Source organism: Myotis daubentonii, chromosome 3, assembly GCF_963259705.1.
Source record: "Myotis daubentonii chromosome 3, mMyoDau2.1, whole genome shotgun sequence".
NCBI lineage: Eukaryota > Metazoa > Chordata > Mammalia > Chiroptera > Vespertilionidae > Myotis > Myotis daubentonii.
Window position 1 is genome coordinate 84,765,881 of NC_081842.1, and position 18,504 is coordinate 84,784,384.

Here is an 18,504-nt window from a genome sequence, read left to right on the forward strand (position 1 = left end):
AGGTATTTTATTTTATTTTATTTTTTGTTGGAATTACAAACGGAATTTTTTAAAATTTCTTTTTCTAAAATGTTATTATTAGTACATCAGATTACAGTAGATTTTGTACATTGATTTTGTATCCTGCAATTTTACTGTATTTATTTATTGTTCTAATAGATTTTTGGTGGAATCTTTAGGAGGCAAAGCTAATATGTAATGATAGGAATCAGATAGCAATTGACTGTGGGAGAGGTGGAATTCCCTGAAGAGGGGCTTGCTTGAATGTTTGGGGTGGTCAAAATTTTCCATATATAATTGTTGGTGGTACTTATAGAGATATATATAACTGTCTAAACTAAAACTAAACATTTCTATGTATTGTATGTAAATTATAATTTTTATTTTAAAAAGCATTAAATAACTAGTTTGGAAAATTAAGTTTACACCACAATTGGTGGAGCACATATAAACCTTATACCAATTCTATGAACTTCTTATCCTATATAAAGAGGTGATATGCAAATTAACCCTCATGCCCTCACAAGATGGCTTCCTATGACCAGACTGGTGGGGGTGGGGGGTTAGTGAGGGATGACCAAATGACTGAACAAGCAGGCTGCGTGGGGTGACCAGTACAGCAGGGGGGCCATGAGGGGAGACCAGGCAGGCAGGGGTGGCAGTTGGGGGTAACCAGGCCAGCAGGGGGGACAGTTAGAGCTGACCAGGTTGGCAGGGGGGGGCAGTTAGGGGCGACCAGGCCAGCAGAGAGGAGCAGTTGAGGGTGACCAAGCCAGCACGAGGGGTAGTAAGAGGTGACCAGGCTGGCGGGGAGGGGGGTGCAGTTGGGGGTGACCAGGCCAGCAGGGGGAGCAGTTGGGGGTGATAAGGCTGGCAGGAGGGGCAGTGAGGGGCAAGTAGGCCTGTTGGGGGGCTGTTGGGGTCAACCAGGCCAGCAAGAGGGCGCAGTTAGGGATGACCAGGCTGGCAGAGGGGGGAAGTTGGTGGTATCCAGCCTGGCACACAGAGGCAGTGATCAAGCCAGTAGGGGGGGCAGTTAGGGGCAACCAGGCAGGCAGGCAAGTGAGCGATTAGAAGCCAGCAGTCTCGGATTGTGAAAGGAATGTCCCAGATTGGAGAGGGCACAGTCTGGGCTGAGGAGATACCCCCTTGCACAAATTTCATGTACTGGGCCTCTAGTTCTTACATAAGTAGATAGTTTAATATTATTGTTATTTATTTCCAGTTCAGTGTCTGGGGTGGTAAATGACTAGATTGTGCTTTTTGAATAAAACATACATGCCTGGCTGGAGTGGCTCAGTGGTTGAGCGTAGACCTATGAATCAGGAGGTCACAGTTCAATTCCCAGTCAGGGCACATGCCTGGATTGCAGGCTTATTCCCCAGCGGGGGTTATGCAGAAGGTGGCCAATCAATGATTCTTTCTCATCATTGATGTTTCTATATGTCTCTTTCCCTATGTCTTTCTCTCTGAAATTAATAGAAATACTTAAAAAAGCATATGTGTGAGTATTTAAAAAATCTGAAATTTGAAACTTCAGTGTATAAGTTTTTTTTGTTCTTGTTGTTTAAAACTGCTTAGTTTTTACTTCTTAGTTATTTTTAACAAAAAGGAGGTCATGGTAAAAAAGTATTTGAGATTCAGTTTTTAAATGTATCTCCTCTTTGTTTAGTTGGAAAAGCCACATGTCCATTTATTTTTATTTTCCAAAGTTGTCCTCTTTTATTAGGAAATTATACAAATATAGCTGACAACTTTGCATGAAAACTACATAGGCTGACATTTACTACTTAATAACCATTATTGATTAAATATATTTTTGTTTTAGACACTCTCAGGTTTTAGGATAAGAAAACACAATGGTTAGTTTGATTTTTATAGCACAGATAAAAGCTACTGGCAGTGATATTTTGCCCCTACTTCCTTTTTTTTTTTTTTTTTTTTTTTTTTTAGCTAAGATGATCTCTTCTGGACCATTTACTATATTGTTTCTTATTTCATAAGGTTCAATATATTTTTTATCACATTTTAAAACCTGACTCTATTGTCTCATATCCACTTTAAATTCTCATCAATTGAGCATTGTAGTTTATGTATCTTCTTGGTGTTTTTATCTCATTTATGTTTTCTGGGCATCTTTCCACTTACTTTTCTATTTTATTCTCTGTACCTGGAGTATTTCTTTCTTTATCCATCTGTTAAACTATATCTTCCCTTCAGGATTGATTCTATTACAGAATTAAACTGAACTACCATCTGTTTCTCACAAGCAAACAATAGAGACTATATATTTGCATATATCACTGTGTATCTAAAAATTATTTTTCTCATTTTACAAGGCCACATAGGGAAAAACCCAAAAAACAAAACCATTAGTTCCCATATCATTTAATGAATATTATAAGACCAAGTATATCTTTGTACTTTAAAATTGTACATTTTTCTTTTTTTTTTTTTAATATATTTTATTGATTTTTTACAGAGAGGAAGGGAGAGAGATAGAGAGTTAGAAACATCGATGAGAGAGAAACATCGATCAGCCGCCTCCTGCACATCTCCTCCTGGGGATGTGCCCACAACCCAGGTACATGCCCTTGACCGGAGTCGAACCTGGGACCTTTCAGTCCGCAGGCTGACGCTCTATCCACTGAGCCAAACCGGTTTTGGCTGTACATTTTTCTTAATTATAATATTACCAGAGGCCTGGTGCATGGATTCATGCACCAGTGGGATCCCTCAGCCTGGCCTGTGCCCTCTTGCAATCCAGGACCCCTTTGGGGATGTTGGACTGCCAGTGTTGGCCCCATCTCCACAGGACGGCCTGCAGAGAGGGATGTCCCGGATTGGAGAGGGTGCAGGTCGGACTGAGGGGACCACCCCAGCACCCCATGCATGAATTCTGTGCACCGGGCCTCTAGTTCTTACACTGGCCTGCGGAGATGGGGCAGAAACTGGCAGTACAATGCCTAATGCCACTCCTGCCTGCCGCTCCTTTTCATACTGGCCCTGCTGCGCCTGCCATGGGCTCGCGCCCAGTCAGTCTGTGAGCCCTGCGTCTGGGGCCCATTGGTCAGCTGATTGGTGCTCCCACTGTGGGAGTGCACTGACCACCAGGGGGAAGCTCCTGCATTAAGCTTCTACCCTCTGGTAGTCAGTGCGTGTCATAGCAACCAGTCAACCCGTCCTTAGGTCGTTTGTTCACTTAGTCTTTTATATATATAGATTATTGTTCAGGTTATGATTCTATAATTATTTTTAATTTTTATATTCATTTTATAGAAAGGAAGTGGGAGAGAGCAAGAGAAAAATTGAGAAAGGGGGAGAAAGAGAGAGAGAGAGAGAGAGAGAGAGAGAGAAACATCGATTTGTTGTTCCACTTATTTATTCATTCATTGGTTGATTCTTGTATGTGCCCTGACCTGGGATCAAACCTACAACTTTGGCGTATGGGGATGATGGTCTATACCAACTGAGATACCTGGCCAGGGATGTGATTCTATAATGTTTAGATTTTATAATGTTAAAAAGGTGAAATAATTTTCTAATAAAAAGTATATTATTATAGCTACAGCTACTTTAAAATTAAATTTTGAGTCACTTAATGGAATATTATTTTGAGTTTGTGTTCTTAATTCCGAGAACATATATGCATGCACACAACTTGTTATCTTAATTGCTAAAATTGCATTGTATCTAGTAAGGCTTATATTTTATTAAAGTTCACATTGTGAGATTAATGGACCTAAACTACTTTGGAATTTAGTCATATTTAGTCCCACATATGCTTATGTGCCTACATGTAATATTTTATTTCCAAGGGGCTAAATTATTAACTCCTTGGAAGTAAATTAATTTTGTTTGTATTTTCCAATAAGTTAACTGTTCAAAAATATTAAAGAAAACAGCTTCTGAGTACTTTTAAGTCATGTTTATCAGTGCATAAAATGTGTGTACTGTCACCAAGAATGTATGCACACATACAACAAACATCATCATTAAATACAATTAAAATGCAGAAAACAAATTACAAGTTGTAATGGTTTACTTTACCCACACTGAATCAACTCTATTTTCTCATTGTGCTTTTGATTTTCTCTTCTTTCTACAGTTCAGTTTTTTTATATCTGATTTTGATGATGAATGAAATTTACTTGGTCTTCCAATATTACATGCAATTTATCCCCATTATCTTACTTGGCCACATAATGAAACATTTGGTTATGCTATATTTGACATGTTCTCTGAACCCTCTGGGCCCTACAGTATGGTGGGAAAGGCCTTCATTTACCCATTTAAGCACCATGAAGTAGAAATTGTTTTGGGCACTCAGGGTATAGTTATAAACAATAGATTTTATCCTTGTTTTTTGATATATAAAAAATACCCAATGAATTACAATATTTTTTAAAAAGTAAAATTATTGAAGGTTTTAAAAACATGTAACATTGGGAGAATTAGGAAATGCCACATTAAAGAAAATTCATTAATTAATGAGGAATAATGGTTATCCTAATCTATAATAATAAAAGCATAATATGCTAATTAGACCGGACAGCCAAACGACTTTCTGGACGACCTTCTGGACTAAGCCGAGGCTGCGAGGGCCGAGGCAAGCCACTGCAGCTGTGAGTGCCGAGCCCCTCGCATGAATTTTGTGCATATTATTAAAAAAGGTGAGTGTCACAGATGGAAAGGAAAGTATAGAAGAGGTAATAAACAGCCTGGAAGATTACAGGAATGATAATTAAGTCCATATACTTTTGGAGCTTTGTGGTTCTGGTTAATTGCTAATTTTGGTATCAACTCTCCTCTGCGGGTTTTCCCTCTAGATTTCTTTTTGGTGCTCAGCATTGGTTATACAGGAACAACTGGGTAAGCTAAGGCTAATCTCTGGTTTCTCTTCTTGGTCCCCTTCATTCTCATACAATCACCTTCACCAAGTTCAGTTTGCCATAATTTAGTATAAGAATGATTAATTCTAAGCAGTATATAATTTCCTCTAAATTACAAGAAAAGAAGTTAGCAAAAAAATATCTTTCAAGAAATCTACATTTGCACTTTTAAAGTTTTCATCTGCAAGCCAAAAACTACAATAGTGGCCAAAAATATATTAGGTGAAAATCCTAAGGGAGAACCTCTAACGTACTTTGCAAATAAAATACTGACAGAGTGAAAATCAAGTTAATTAGAAAACATTCTTACATATTTAACTTCCAACATTTTTCTGTTAACAAGTAGTTTTTAGTATTATTAAGAGTAGGTGAACATAATATGAGCTCTTTAATTGTGTTGACTATTTCCATTACTGTGAAATAGAACGTGAGCTAAAGCTGACAACAGCCTCTGCATGATTTAGTATAAAACCGATTTCCCACTACTGCTGACACTGGAATGCAAACTTCTTGGCTCACACAATGGCTGAGAAAGCTGAAAACTCACATAAAATATACATTTCATGATGGAAATAAAAAAATGTTATAAAAGTCTTAATTTAAATGGATGAGTGAAAAAATTTGAAGTGTGATATGATCTGCTTAAATGTGAGGGATTTTTTAAAAAAAATCTAAAACCATATTAGCTAGAAAGGCTTAATGTTATTATTCATTAACATGCATTTATTGTCGACTTACGTTGCCAGAATATGAAGATATGATATAGGCTACATAGAGAAACTGACTTCAAAATAGATAATTTGCTGTACAACATGTAAATATTGTGATAGAAGTTCTGTGAAATGAGAAGTGTTTGAGTATAACTTAGATCTCCAGGGCCAGAAAAAGCAACACAGAACGATAGGCAGATGGGCATCTGCAATAAACACATGTGTTCAAGATGTGAAAACACCTGCCTGAAAATGAAAAGAAAAGAATAACTGGTATGTTTTACTTACAAAGAAAATGAATATCTACATATAACTGACAGTTTAATATGAAAATTATTTTATTAATACATGCCATTGGTTCTTTAAAAAATATATTTCTAATTCCCCTTTAACATCTAATAAAAGCATAGATCCTGATGAACTAACCAAAGCCTCTCCATGTAATATAATAGCTGACAGGCTCAAACTCTGGCACAAGATGAAAATCAGAAGTCCACAGGCTACTACTATTATCCAAATGAAAAATGCAGGCACGCCTTAGGTGGTTTGGCTCAGTGGATAGAGCGTCAGCCTGCAGACTGAAGGGTCCTGGGATTGATTCCAGTCAAGGGGACATGCCCAATTACCAACAAATCAACAAATGACAAGTGCTAGAGAGGATGTGGAGAAAAGGAACCCTCTTACACTGCTGGTGGGAATGCAGACTGGTGCAGCCACTGTGGAAAATAGTATGGCACTTCCTCAAAAAATTAAAAATGGAACTTCCATTTGATGCAGTAATCCCACTTCTAGGAATATATCCCAAGAAAACAGAAACACCAATCAGAAAGAATATATGCACCCCTATGTTCATAGCAGCACAATTTAAAATAGCTAAGATTTGGAAACAGCCTAAGTGCCCATCAGCAGATGAGTAGATTACAAAACAGTGGTACATCTATACAATGGAATACTATGGTGCTGTAAAAAAGAAGGAATTCTTACCATTGGCAACAGCGTGGATGGAACTGGAGAGAATTATGCTAAGTGAAATAAGCCAGTCAGAGAAAGATAAATATCACATGATCTCACTCATTTATGGAATATAATGAACAACATAAACTGATGAATAAAAATAGAACCAGAACAGCCCTAACCGGTTTGGCTCAGTGGATAGAGCGTCAGCCTGTGGAAAAGTCCCAGGTTCGATTCTGGTCAAGGGCATGTACCTTGGTTGTGGTCACATCCCCAGTAGAGGGTGTGCAGGAGGCAGCTGATTGATGTTTCTCTCTCATCAGTGTTTCTAACTCTCTATCTCTCTCCCTTCCTCTCTGTAAAAAATCAATAAAATATATTAAAAACACACACACACACACACACACAAACAAAAAAACTGTGCCGTAACCGGTTTGGCTCAGTGGATAGAGCGTCGTCCTGTGGACTGAAAGGTCCCAGGTTCAATTCCGGTCAAGGGCATGTACCTTGGTTGTGGGCACATGTCCAGTAGGGGGTGTGCAGGAGACAGCTGATCGATGTTTCTAACTCTATCCCTCTCCCTTCCTCTCTGTAAAAAAATCAATAAAATATATTAAAAAAACAAAACAAAACAAAACAAAAAACGAACCAGAGCCATGGAAGCATGGAAGAGACTGCCTAACCTATGAGGGAAAGTGGGGGTGAGGGGGAGTGAGGGGGTAAGAGATCAACCAGAGGACTTGTATGCATGCATATGAGCATAACCAATGGACACAGCCAGGGTTCGAGGGAGTGTGAAGGCATGTGCTGCTGGAGGGTGGGTGCCGCCGGGGAGAGTTCAAGGGGGAAAAGGAGTTATGTAGTACTTTAAACAGTAAAGAATTTATATTTAAAAAAATATAGAGAAAAAGAAGATGCACAAAAGAGGCATGTGATTGAGTTGATGGAAGGCGATGTATGCAGAGCAACAGTAAGCAATCTTGAAAGCTGTATTATTTAATTTTTTATGATCCTTGTTCTGAAAAACGTAACCAAAGACAGACTCATAAGGGCAAAGCAGATTGGGTAATCAACTAGGTAACCCTATAGAAATCCTCACTGAAAAGCAATTTGAATAGAATTCTGGTTCAACAGAGAGGTACAGATTTACTATTAAGATTTTTTTTTCTTTTTTTTTCTTTTTTTTGGTGGTGGGAGGGTGGAGACCTCAGAACATCTGTAGAGTGTCCCAAAAAATTATACACACACTTAGAATAATTATAAAGGCAGTGTCCATTAAAACACATTTTATTTTAAAATTGAGCTATCAGCTCTTAAACTACGTATGCTTTTGTTGGGGGATACCCTGTATATACAGTACTCAGCTATCACAATATAATGGAAAATACATGAGATTTTTAGGCAGATCATTTGGGTTAAATATTAGAACTGCCACTCACTAAATCTATGAGAATAAGCAAGGTAGCAAAGCTTTCTGAGCCTTGGTTTCTACTAGTATATTGGAAAACTGGGCTAGTAACATTTGTCTCATAGAAGTATTTTTAACATGTATCAAATGAGGTCTTATATAAAAATTGCCTGCTTAAAAATCATTTATTATTGTTGTCATTATTTCAGAGCATATGTTTTCAGTTTTTTAAAACAAAAAAATATATATATTCCTCTAGGGAATTGTCAGGTATAGGGCAAAACTACCAGGAAAATTATCTATATGATTTTTATTGTGTTAATTTGCAACTTCAACTCTGTAATATTTACTCCTTTATGGTACTTTAGTTACTGCAGAAGATATTTTTTTTGTTCCTCTCCAGAGAAATAATAAAAATTGACCAAGTGTAGTCTTTCTCAAAACAAAGCAAAACGAAAAAGGTATATGACCAGGTTGCAGGATGGATCTCTAGTGGGGGGAGTGCAGGAGTCAGCCAATCAATGATTCTCTCTCCTCATTGATGTTTCTATCTCTCTCCCTCTCCCTTACTATCTGAAATCAATAAAAATATATTTAAAAATTATTTTAAAAGCCCTACCTCAGTGGATAGAGCGTTGGCGTGCTGACTGGAGGGTCTTGGTCAAGGGCACATGCCTGGGTTGTGGGCTTGATCCCCAGTAGGGGGTGTGCAGGAGGCAGCTGATCAGTGATTCTCTCTCACCCCTGATGTTTGTATCTCTCGCTCCGTCTCCCTTCATCTCTGAAATCAATAAAATATATGTATATGAAACTGCAGACAGCCCACCAACCTTATTTAGTTGTTCAGCATATTCATTAGTAGTTTTATGCATTGTAATTTGAATAATATTACATTTATTATCCTATCTAATAATAGAGAAACATGGTAATTGACCATACCTTCGCTATGCCTCCCATTGGCTAATAAGCGCGATGTGCAAATTAACTCCTAACAAAGATGGCGGCAAATTTGCATACTGCAGGCAGGGTGGGACAGCGCAGCAGCCAGCACGAGCCACCATCCCAGGCCACAGGCCGGCCCCAGAAGCCCCAGAAGCTGCCCAGAAGCCAGTGATGGGGGGAGATGGGGGGCCACGGCCCAGGCCTGACACCTCTGGCGGAGGCGTCAGGCCTGGGCAAGGGTCCAATCCAGCAATCGGAGGGTGAGGGAGGTCGACACCTCTGGCCAAGGCGTCAGGCCTGGGCGAGAGTGGAGCCAGTGATGGGCAGGGGGCGGGGGGGGGGGAGATGGGAGTCCCCTGCCCAGGCCTGAAGCCGGGGCCAGAGGCGTCAGGCCTGGGTGGGGGGCGGAGCCAGCAATTGGAGGTGTCTGGGGGTCCCCTGCCCAGGCCTGATGGCTCTGGCCGAGGCGTCAGGCCTGGGCGAGGGGCTGATCTGGCGATTGGAGGGTGATGCGGGTCGACGCCTCTGGCCAAGGCGTCCGGCCTTGGCAAGGGGCTGTTCTGGCGATCGGATGGAGATGGGGTTCCCCCGCCCAAGCCTGACGCCTGGGCCAGAGGCGTCAGGCCTTGGTGGGGGGTGGAGCCGGCAATAGGAGGGGTCTGGGGGTCCCCTGCCCAGGCTTGATGCCTCTGGTGAAGGCATCAGGCCTGGGTGAGGGCTGAGCAGGTGATTGGAGGGAGATGGGGGTCCCCTGCCCAGGACTGAAGCCTGGGCCCGAGATGTCAGGCCTGGGGGGTTGGGGGTGGGCAAGCCAGCGATTGGTATGAGCTACAGAGGAAACACCTTTTCTGACCGCTCATTGGTTAAGCTCCCTGTATGCCACTGGTAATATTCTTAGTAACTTGGATAATAAGAATCTAGGGTTTTTCACCACACTCCTGGTGAAAAAAATGAAGGTACGCTGTTGGAGGGCTAAGAAATGTCATATCCTGCCCTAGCCAGTTTGGCTCAGCGGATAATGCCTCGGCCTGCCCACTGCAGGGTCTGAGTTCAATTCTGACCAAGGGCATGTACCTAGGTTGCAGGTTCCTCCCTGGCTGGGGCCCAGGTTAGGGCTCATGCAGGAGGCAACCAATCAAAGTGTTCCTCTCACTTTGATGTTTCTCTCTGTCTTTCTCTTTCTCTTCCACATTCTCTAAAAATCAATGGAAACATATCCGCAGGTGAGGATAAAAAAAATAATAAAGAAATTATTATTATATGAAAGACACATTTTGATAATGCCTAAAGAAAGTTGTCATTTTTTCATGGTGAAGGGACTGGAGTCTGTGTTGATGAAAAAACCTTGCTGGCTGCGGTGACTGGCAGTGGCTGCAGCAGCAGGGTGATGGGGCTGGTGCCTTCCCCTGATCAGCCCAGTCACCTCCCACAAAGGGAGGCCAGACTGTGGCTTAGGCCCTATCCCCAAGGGGAGCAGGGAGCGGGCCTAAGCCTCCACTAGGACATCCCCTGAGGGCTCCCAGTATGTGAGAGGGGACAGGCTGGGCTGAGGGACACCTCCCCCCACCCAGTGCATGAATTTTGTGCACCGGGCCACTAGTTCTAAATAATTTGGTTTGCTTTTATATGTTCTTGCTTTAATGTACTTACTCTTACTTATATATTAATTTATCCATAATAACATTTAATATATTATTATTTAATCTATATATTATCATTTAGTTAATAAATATTATCACACACTTATGTGTGTACCTGCCTGTCAAAAGCTTGCTGAGCTGGACGGAGCTGTGTTTCCAGGTGCAAGAGTACATAAAGGCAACAGCAAGCCAAATAAAAAATTAACAATTAATTCTTTTTTATCACTTACTTGAAATAGTACTGTTGATGTTGTCATAGGGGACCAAGAACTTACCCCTGATTCTTTCCTTGGAATCATATTTGGTATTATTTTCAACAGTCAATCTTCACAATAGTTGGTTTTTCTGCTCTATTCTTAATACAAAAACTAGAAGCCCAGTGCACTAAATGGGTGCACTGGTAGGGCCCCTAGCGGTTGCCAGCTGCTGGCTGGGTACTCCCTCCCTTTCCCCAGCTGCCCCCCAACCCCCGATCAAACTCCCAGACAACTCCCAGTTGAGGGGACAATTTGCATACTACGCTTTTATTATTTAGGATTATAGTTTTATAATCTCCTGTAAATGATGTCAAATGACTACAGTTGACACACATTTGTATTCTCACTCTGCTTACCATTAGTGTTATTTTCAAAATTTTGGTGGTTTGGTTTTTTTCCACTCTTGGACTCTGACAAGTTGTCTCATATTTTCCCCTTGCATAGAGCCACATGAACATTAATTACAGTAACAACCTCTATCCTGCTTTATTCACTCATTGATTCATTCAGTCATTAGATATTTAATAAACTTCACTATTGCTTGAAACCATGCTAAGGATTAGGGCCACAAATGTGAAGCGGAGATACACAGCCCCTGAATAGTGAATTCTCTCTAGAGGTGAATTAAAATAAAATATTAAATAAAACCATGATAACAAACCAAAATTGATTCACCAACTCTGATAATTGCTATGACAAAAACAAACAAGGAGTTAAAATAGAAAGTAGTGCAGTGATGGCGAACCTATGACACACATCAGAGGTGACACGTGAACTCATTTTTTTGGTTGATTTTTCTTTGTTAAATGGCATTTGAATATATAAAATAAATATCAAAAATATAAGTTTTTGTTTTACTATGGTTGCAAATATCAAAAAATTTCTATATGTGACACGGCACCAGAGTTAAGTTAAGGTTTTTCAAAATGCTGACATGCCGAGCTCAAAGGTTCGTCATCACTGAAGTAGTGGGATGTGGAAATCTTGAGACTGAAATTTCCTTTCTTTATCTCAAGAGATTATTTAGAAATTTTATGTAATATGCATGCCAACTCAGATAAATTAGGGTTGCCATAACCTGACAATGTTAGCAATACAATAAAAAGGAATGCATTAATTTTTAATCCTAACACATACACACACATGCCCTGATTGGTATGTTGAAGGCATTTTAGAGCAGAGTTTATGTGATTTTCCAATTGTTTCCTGGAACAGTAGCAGATCATGAAGCAAATTCAAATACAAATGTCTTTATTTCTTAAAAGTTTCTAAAAGTTTAACATGGTTTTCTCAGAGAGGATCTGAGTTTTAGAAGAAAAATTCATAACTTGCAAGGCTTTAAGCCATTTTTGCATCCAGTCATCTGGCAAAATGACCTTGAAAATCATGGTATCCTTAATAAGAGTTTTTTTCTCAGCCTAATTCAGGGTCCTGAAATGAATGACTGGTCATGAATTAATATATAATCCTTCCTCTAATGAACATTAAGATCCCATAAGGCCTGGAACCAATTTGACAGTTGTCTGAGTGTTATACTCCAAGACAGCATTAGCTGATATCATAATTTCCAGAGATTTAACTGCCATCATTGAGAATTTTTCTGTCAAAGCATCATTCATTGGTATTCTGAATTGGGAATATTGCTTCCTTAGGGACAATCTCTTGATGGATATTCAGCCATATTATATGAAAATAATCACTCAAAGTCATTTTAAAATGAAAATATAAAACTGCTCACGTCAGCTTGCTTGATGACCAGAAAATGTAAGTGGCTTCTTATCAGGTAGATTTTATTTTTGTTAATCTCTATTCTAAAAATTTTTTTTGGAAATGTAAAATATTTAATATTTGCAACTATAGAACCTAACATAAGATAAATTTTATACATCTACAGCTGTTATTAATCTGAAATATTTTAAATGGCTCTATTTAAAATATATACATATATATTGAGCCCTGGCCAGGTAGCAACATTAGGGTGTTTATGTCTTTATTCCTATAAGTATGTCAAAATATTTTGCATAAGAATGTTGCAGTAAAAATGTGACAAACTTTTTATTGTCTTTCATCCTTACCCTATTTTGTACTACATGATAAGTTCTTTTATTGTTTTATTTTTATTTCCCCCCAGTAGTATTAAGATTGATCATCTATTTTTCCCAACAATTTTCTCTCTATGTTTTTCCTGTTATAATATCTTGTTCAATTTTCTCTGGAACTTTTAAGATTTTATTGATAAGTATTCTTACCAATAAAATTACTCATAATTATTACATAGTTTAAATTGACAACCCAATGTCCTTTTATTCTCTTGGTCTTTCACCCATGGTTCCAAGATGCTATTGCTGCTCCCAACATCAGTTCTATGCCACATAAAGAAGGAAGAGGAGGAAGTGGCAACTTATGTATCAGTCAACTGAGTAAAATCTCTGTTAGGATCTTTCCCAGGAACTATGCCTTATGATTGACACATATTTTATGAAACCTTTTCTCTCACATATGCCAAGAACATTTAAAGCAGAAGAGTCATTAGAACTGTTGTTCACGTCACACAGAAGGAAATACATTATATTATCATCAACAGCAAGGAAAATAAATATGTATATATGCACATACACCTGATGCACACAATCAACCACTAAATGATAATTATCTCCAGTTCTTCTCTTTTCTAATTTGGAGTATAAAAATAATACTAATCATGTCTAAGACTTCATTTTGATTATTGTTTAAACAGAGTAGCTTTGTGATATATATATATGTATATATATAATGTATATTTAGATAAGATATATTTAATATATAAAATATAAATATAAAATATTATATCTATATTTAAACCCTGTATCTTAATTATATCAGTTTTCTCATAAACATAGAGGAGAAGGAAAAAAGAGAATGTATATACTTTGGCACCTTTGGTCATTACTTTATGTTTGTTACATGTGTTTAGATTCAAGTTCTCAAAACATAAGCTTAGCTAACTATAGACATAATTTCAAAGAGCAAATATGTATAAATTCTATTTTCTGACTCCCTTGCTTACTATTCCTACCCCATTATATTCATCTTCTCAACACACACACACACACACACACACACACACACACACACACACACACTATATTTGAGCTCTATTCAGCTCCAAATTGAAAATAATGTTAGGCCTCTTTCCTTGCTATGTTGGGTTAGATGATCTGAAAAGAATTCATTGTTATAATTTAATAAGTCATAATGGAGAAGTTTCTTTCTTCCCTATATTTCTGGACCTTCTAGAACATTGGATTTAAAATTTAAATTATAAAAGAAAATCTTACAAACTCACATAAAAGTGTACATCCAGGAATCTCAAAACTGCCTTTCCTACCACAGAGATTTTGAATTAATATGACTTAGATTCTAAGTTGTGGAGGGGAGTCTCATTTTGCAGACAGCACTGGGTTTGCCTAATTTACTATATCCAAAGAAGACAGATAAAAGTAGAGAACACAAATTTTAAAAGGTAATTTCTAAAAATTCCAAATGAAGAATTTGCCTGAAACCAATGTAAAAGCTAATTTTCAACACCCCACAACACTCAAAGCTCTACTATTGCTAATATGGTACAATTCTGTTTTTAGAGTCTACTTCCTTATTGAAGGTGGGGTGAGTTCTAAGGTTGTACAGAGACGGTTGGATTGAAATAGAAGATAGATTTGAACTTTCTTTAAAGGATGATTTATAGACATTAGCTAATTCTGGAACACACAAATCCAATTTATTTTACATTGCAGGAATTTGCATAAAAATAGGTTTACATGGAAATGTTGGGAATGTTGTCTATTATACTAATTTTCTCCTGCAATAATAACTAATTATTTAATGTGCTTATCCATGAAACATGATCAAAGTATTACATTATGTTTTTTGAAGTTCTATTTTCTATATACATGTTTCAAGATCTCAAAACATAAGATATTTAAATTACATAAAATTATAATCACTTTAAGAAAGTTTTTCAAATTATCAGATTACCAAATTTATATATTTAGGTTAATGAAATTTATCTTTTAATTGATATACGCAATCTACATAGTAATCCAAAAATCCCTAATGAAAATTTATCACGTATATTATAAAGTCTCCAAAAATATAACATGTGTCAAATTCATTTAATGAACAGTTAAGAAGTTAGAGAAGACTATCTTTGTTAAAGAGTTAATTCAATCTTTGTATTGAATGTATGTTTATATTAATTGGAGCATATTCTCATTTTATTTTATAAAATATATCCTAATTTTGATTATTTTTTCTTAAAATAAAATTTTATAGAGAGATTGAGAAACTTAAATCAATACAATTTTTAAAATATGTGTGCCATTTGTTCTTGATATGGAAGCTATACACACATGCACAGTTAATGTATTCACATTTTACAAATTCTGGGGATGGTTGATATGAAAGATGGTAGACCTAATGTGAATCACCTGAGTGGAAAAAAAAAAGCAGGCCTTTCTAAAATTAAATTTATAAAACACATATCAATAGCAGTTTATCATTGATCGACCAATAAACTAGTCTATATTCATTTTAGGCATATTCAATTTTCTATTTAAATTCTTATTGCATTGAATGAAATACTATTATTTTCATTTCACAATGAAAATTTAGTTATATAATATCCAACCTTTATGGATTACTACGAATCAAGGAAGCACATCTAAAAAAGCCAAATTTAATTGCACAATCTTTGTTTTGACCTAGGAATGAATACCTATAGTAATTTCATCTACATTTAATCATGCAAATTATATTCTAGATTATGGTAAATTATTAGAATTATATAATTTTATGAAATTTTAAAGGATTATACACAAGTAATTTTTCCAAAAATAAACGTTAACATTTGTTCAAAGTAAATAAGTAATGATAGATAATATTGAAAAGAAAAATAAGCAAATGTTTTTATGAAACCAATTTATATAACACATATTTCTTTATTCAGGCAAACTCATAGAAATTAAAGATGATTCTCTGCCAAGTAAATCGCATTCTTTTTTTCCTAATTATGTAACTATTTATTTACTTAAAATTAACTCTAAATGAAATATTACAATCAATTGGGTATAGATGTTCTTGTACTTACCTTCCTTGGGAAACATGCATATTTTAAATCAATTAAATACACTTTATAGCACAGATTCATAAAATATAAACAATGACCTATATTTTATATTTCCCTAGATGTTAAAATCAACCAAGGGACTCAATGTAATTTACAGCTAGAAGACATATTCAAAAATTAGATACAATCCTTTGTCTTTTATTTTCTGTTCTTTGTTTGGTTTAATTTTGTTCCCAACTTTTAATTTAAAGTTTCTTAAAACCTACAGAAAAGGTGAAAATGTTAAAATAAGCGCCCACATGTATTGCCTTTTTGTTACATCAGTTGTTAATATTGGCCACATTAACTTTATCCCACTGTCTTCATTATAATATAGCTCTAGTTACAGTATAGATGACTACTTGTTTTTTCATTGAATTATTTATTTATTTATTTATTTGCTTGCTTGTTTAATTTGTTAATCTTTACCTGAGGACATTTTTTCCCCATTGATTTTTAAAGAGAGTGGAAGGGAGAGGGAGAGAGAGAGAAACATCATTGTGAGAGAGACACATGGCCCTCCTGCATGGTTCTAACGAGGGCTGGGGGTCAAGCCTGAAACCGAGGTACATGCCCTTGACTCGAAATGTACCAGGATCCTTCTGTCTGCGATCCAAAGATCTATGTATGCACTGAGCCAAACTGGCTAGGGCTGGTTGAATCATTGAAAATTAAGTTGCAAACATAGTGACATGTCACTCTTAATTATTTTAACATGTTTCTCTAGAGAAAAAGTGCATTCTCCTACTTAGCTACAATTTACTTAATAAATTTAATTTAAAACAATAAAGTTACCTAATATTATTTTTTCTAATCCTATATAATAGAAGAGAAACATGGTAATTAACCGTACCTCCAACACGATTCCCATTGGCTAATCAGGGTGATGTGCAAATTAACTGCAAACCAAGATGGCGGCCAGCAGCCAGGCAGCTGAAGCGAACAGGAGGCTTGCTTGCTCCAGTGATGGAAGAAGCCAAGGTTCCCCGCCTGCTGCTGCCGGTCTCTGAGCTGCACTCTAAGAAACAAGGTGGCAAATATAGAAGCTAAACAATCCTCAGAAACCTGCTTTCAGCCAGCCGGCCTTGGAGCTGGAGCTGAAACAGTGTTTCAATTATAGAACCCAAACAAGCCCAGATCAGCAGCCAAGATCTCAGAGCTGGAGCCGAGCCCCAGAGCTAAAGCCGACTCTCAACTCCAGTGACAGCCATAGAAGGTAAATAAATCCCAGAATAAAAACAAAAGGAAAAAAGGAGAGGTTGGGAGCTTCAGTCACCTGCCAGCCTGAAAACGGCCCTCAGACCCTCACCCAGACTGGCCAGGCACCCCAGTGGGGACCCCCACCCTGAAGGGGGTCTGACCAGCTGAAAACAGTCATCATCCCCTCATCCAGGCTGGCCAGGCACCCAAGCAGTACCCCCACCCTGATCCAGGACACCCTTCAGGTCAAACCAGCTGGCCCCCACCCATGCACCAGGCCTCTATCCTATATAGTATAAGGGTAATATGCCTCTCAGCACCAGGATCAGCGGAGCCTGAGGCCTCACGCCCAGGGATCAGCAGAGCCACGAGGCCTCTTGGCCCCTGGAGCAGCGTGACAGGGGGCAGCACCTAACCCCCCTGATCACCCTGATGCTTTCTGTATGACAGGGGGCAGGGCCACAACCTCCCTATCCGCCCTGCTCTGTTAGAGATAGGGTATGGTGCCCCAAACCCCCCATGGGCCCTGCTCTGTGTGTGATGGGGTGGAGCCACAACCTCCCCATCGGCCCTGCCCTGCGTGTGACAGGGGGTGGCACAGCAACCTCCCCATAGACCCTGCCTTGAGCATAACAGGGTGCCATGCCCTAACCCCCCAATCGGCCCTACCCTGAGCATGACTGGGGATGGCATCACAACCTCCCGATCCGCCCTGCTCTGTGCATGACAGGGGGTGGTACCCCAACTCCCCAATCGGCCCTGCTCTGAGCCCGACCAGGGGCTGCACCTAGGGATTGGGCCTGCCTTCTGCCACCCGAAAGCGGGCCTAAGCCACCGGGTTTTTATCTCCCGAGGGGTCCCAGACTGTGAGAGGGCACAAGTGGGGCTGAGGGGCAACCCCCCCCACCAGTGCAAAAAGTTTTGTGCACCAGGCCTCTTGTCCTATATAATCAAAGAGAAACATGCAAATTAACTGTCCCTCAGCTATGCTCAAGCCACGCCCACCAGCCACACCCATTAGCCAATCAGGAGCGAGTATGCAAATTAACCCAACTAAGATGGCAGTGGCCACGAAGCTGGAGTGAGCAGGAGGTTTGGGTTGCCCCCAGTGATGCAGGAAGCCAAGCTTCCTGCCTGCCTTGGCCAGCCCTTGGCTTTACTCAAGGCTGCAAACTTTCAATTATAGAAGATAAATAAATCCCAGAAAAAAGAAAAAAGAAAAAAAGGAGAGGCTGGAAGCCTGGGTCACCGGGGAGCATGGGCAGCCTGAAAATGACCCTCAGCCCCTCCCCCAGGCTGGCCAGGCACCCCAGTGGGACTCCCCCACCCCAAAGGAGGTGTAGCCAGACTGAAAATGG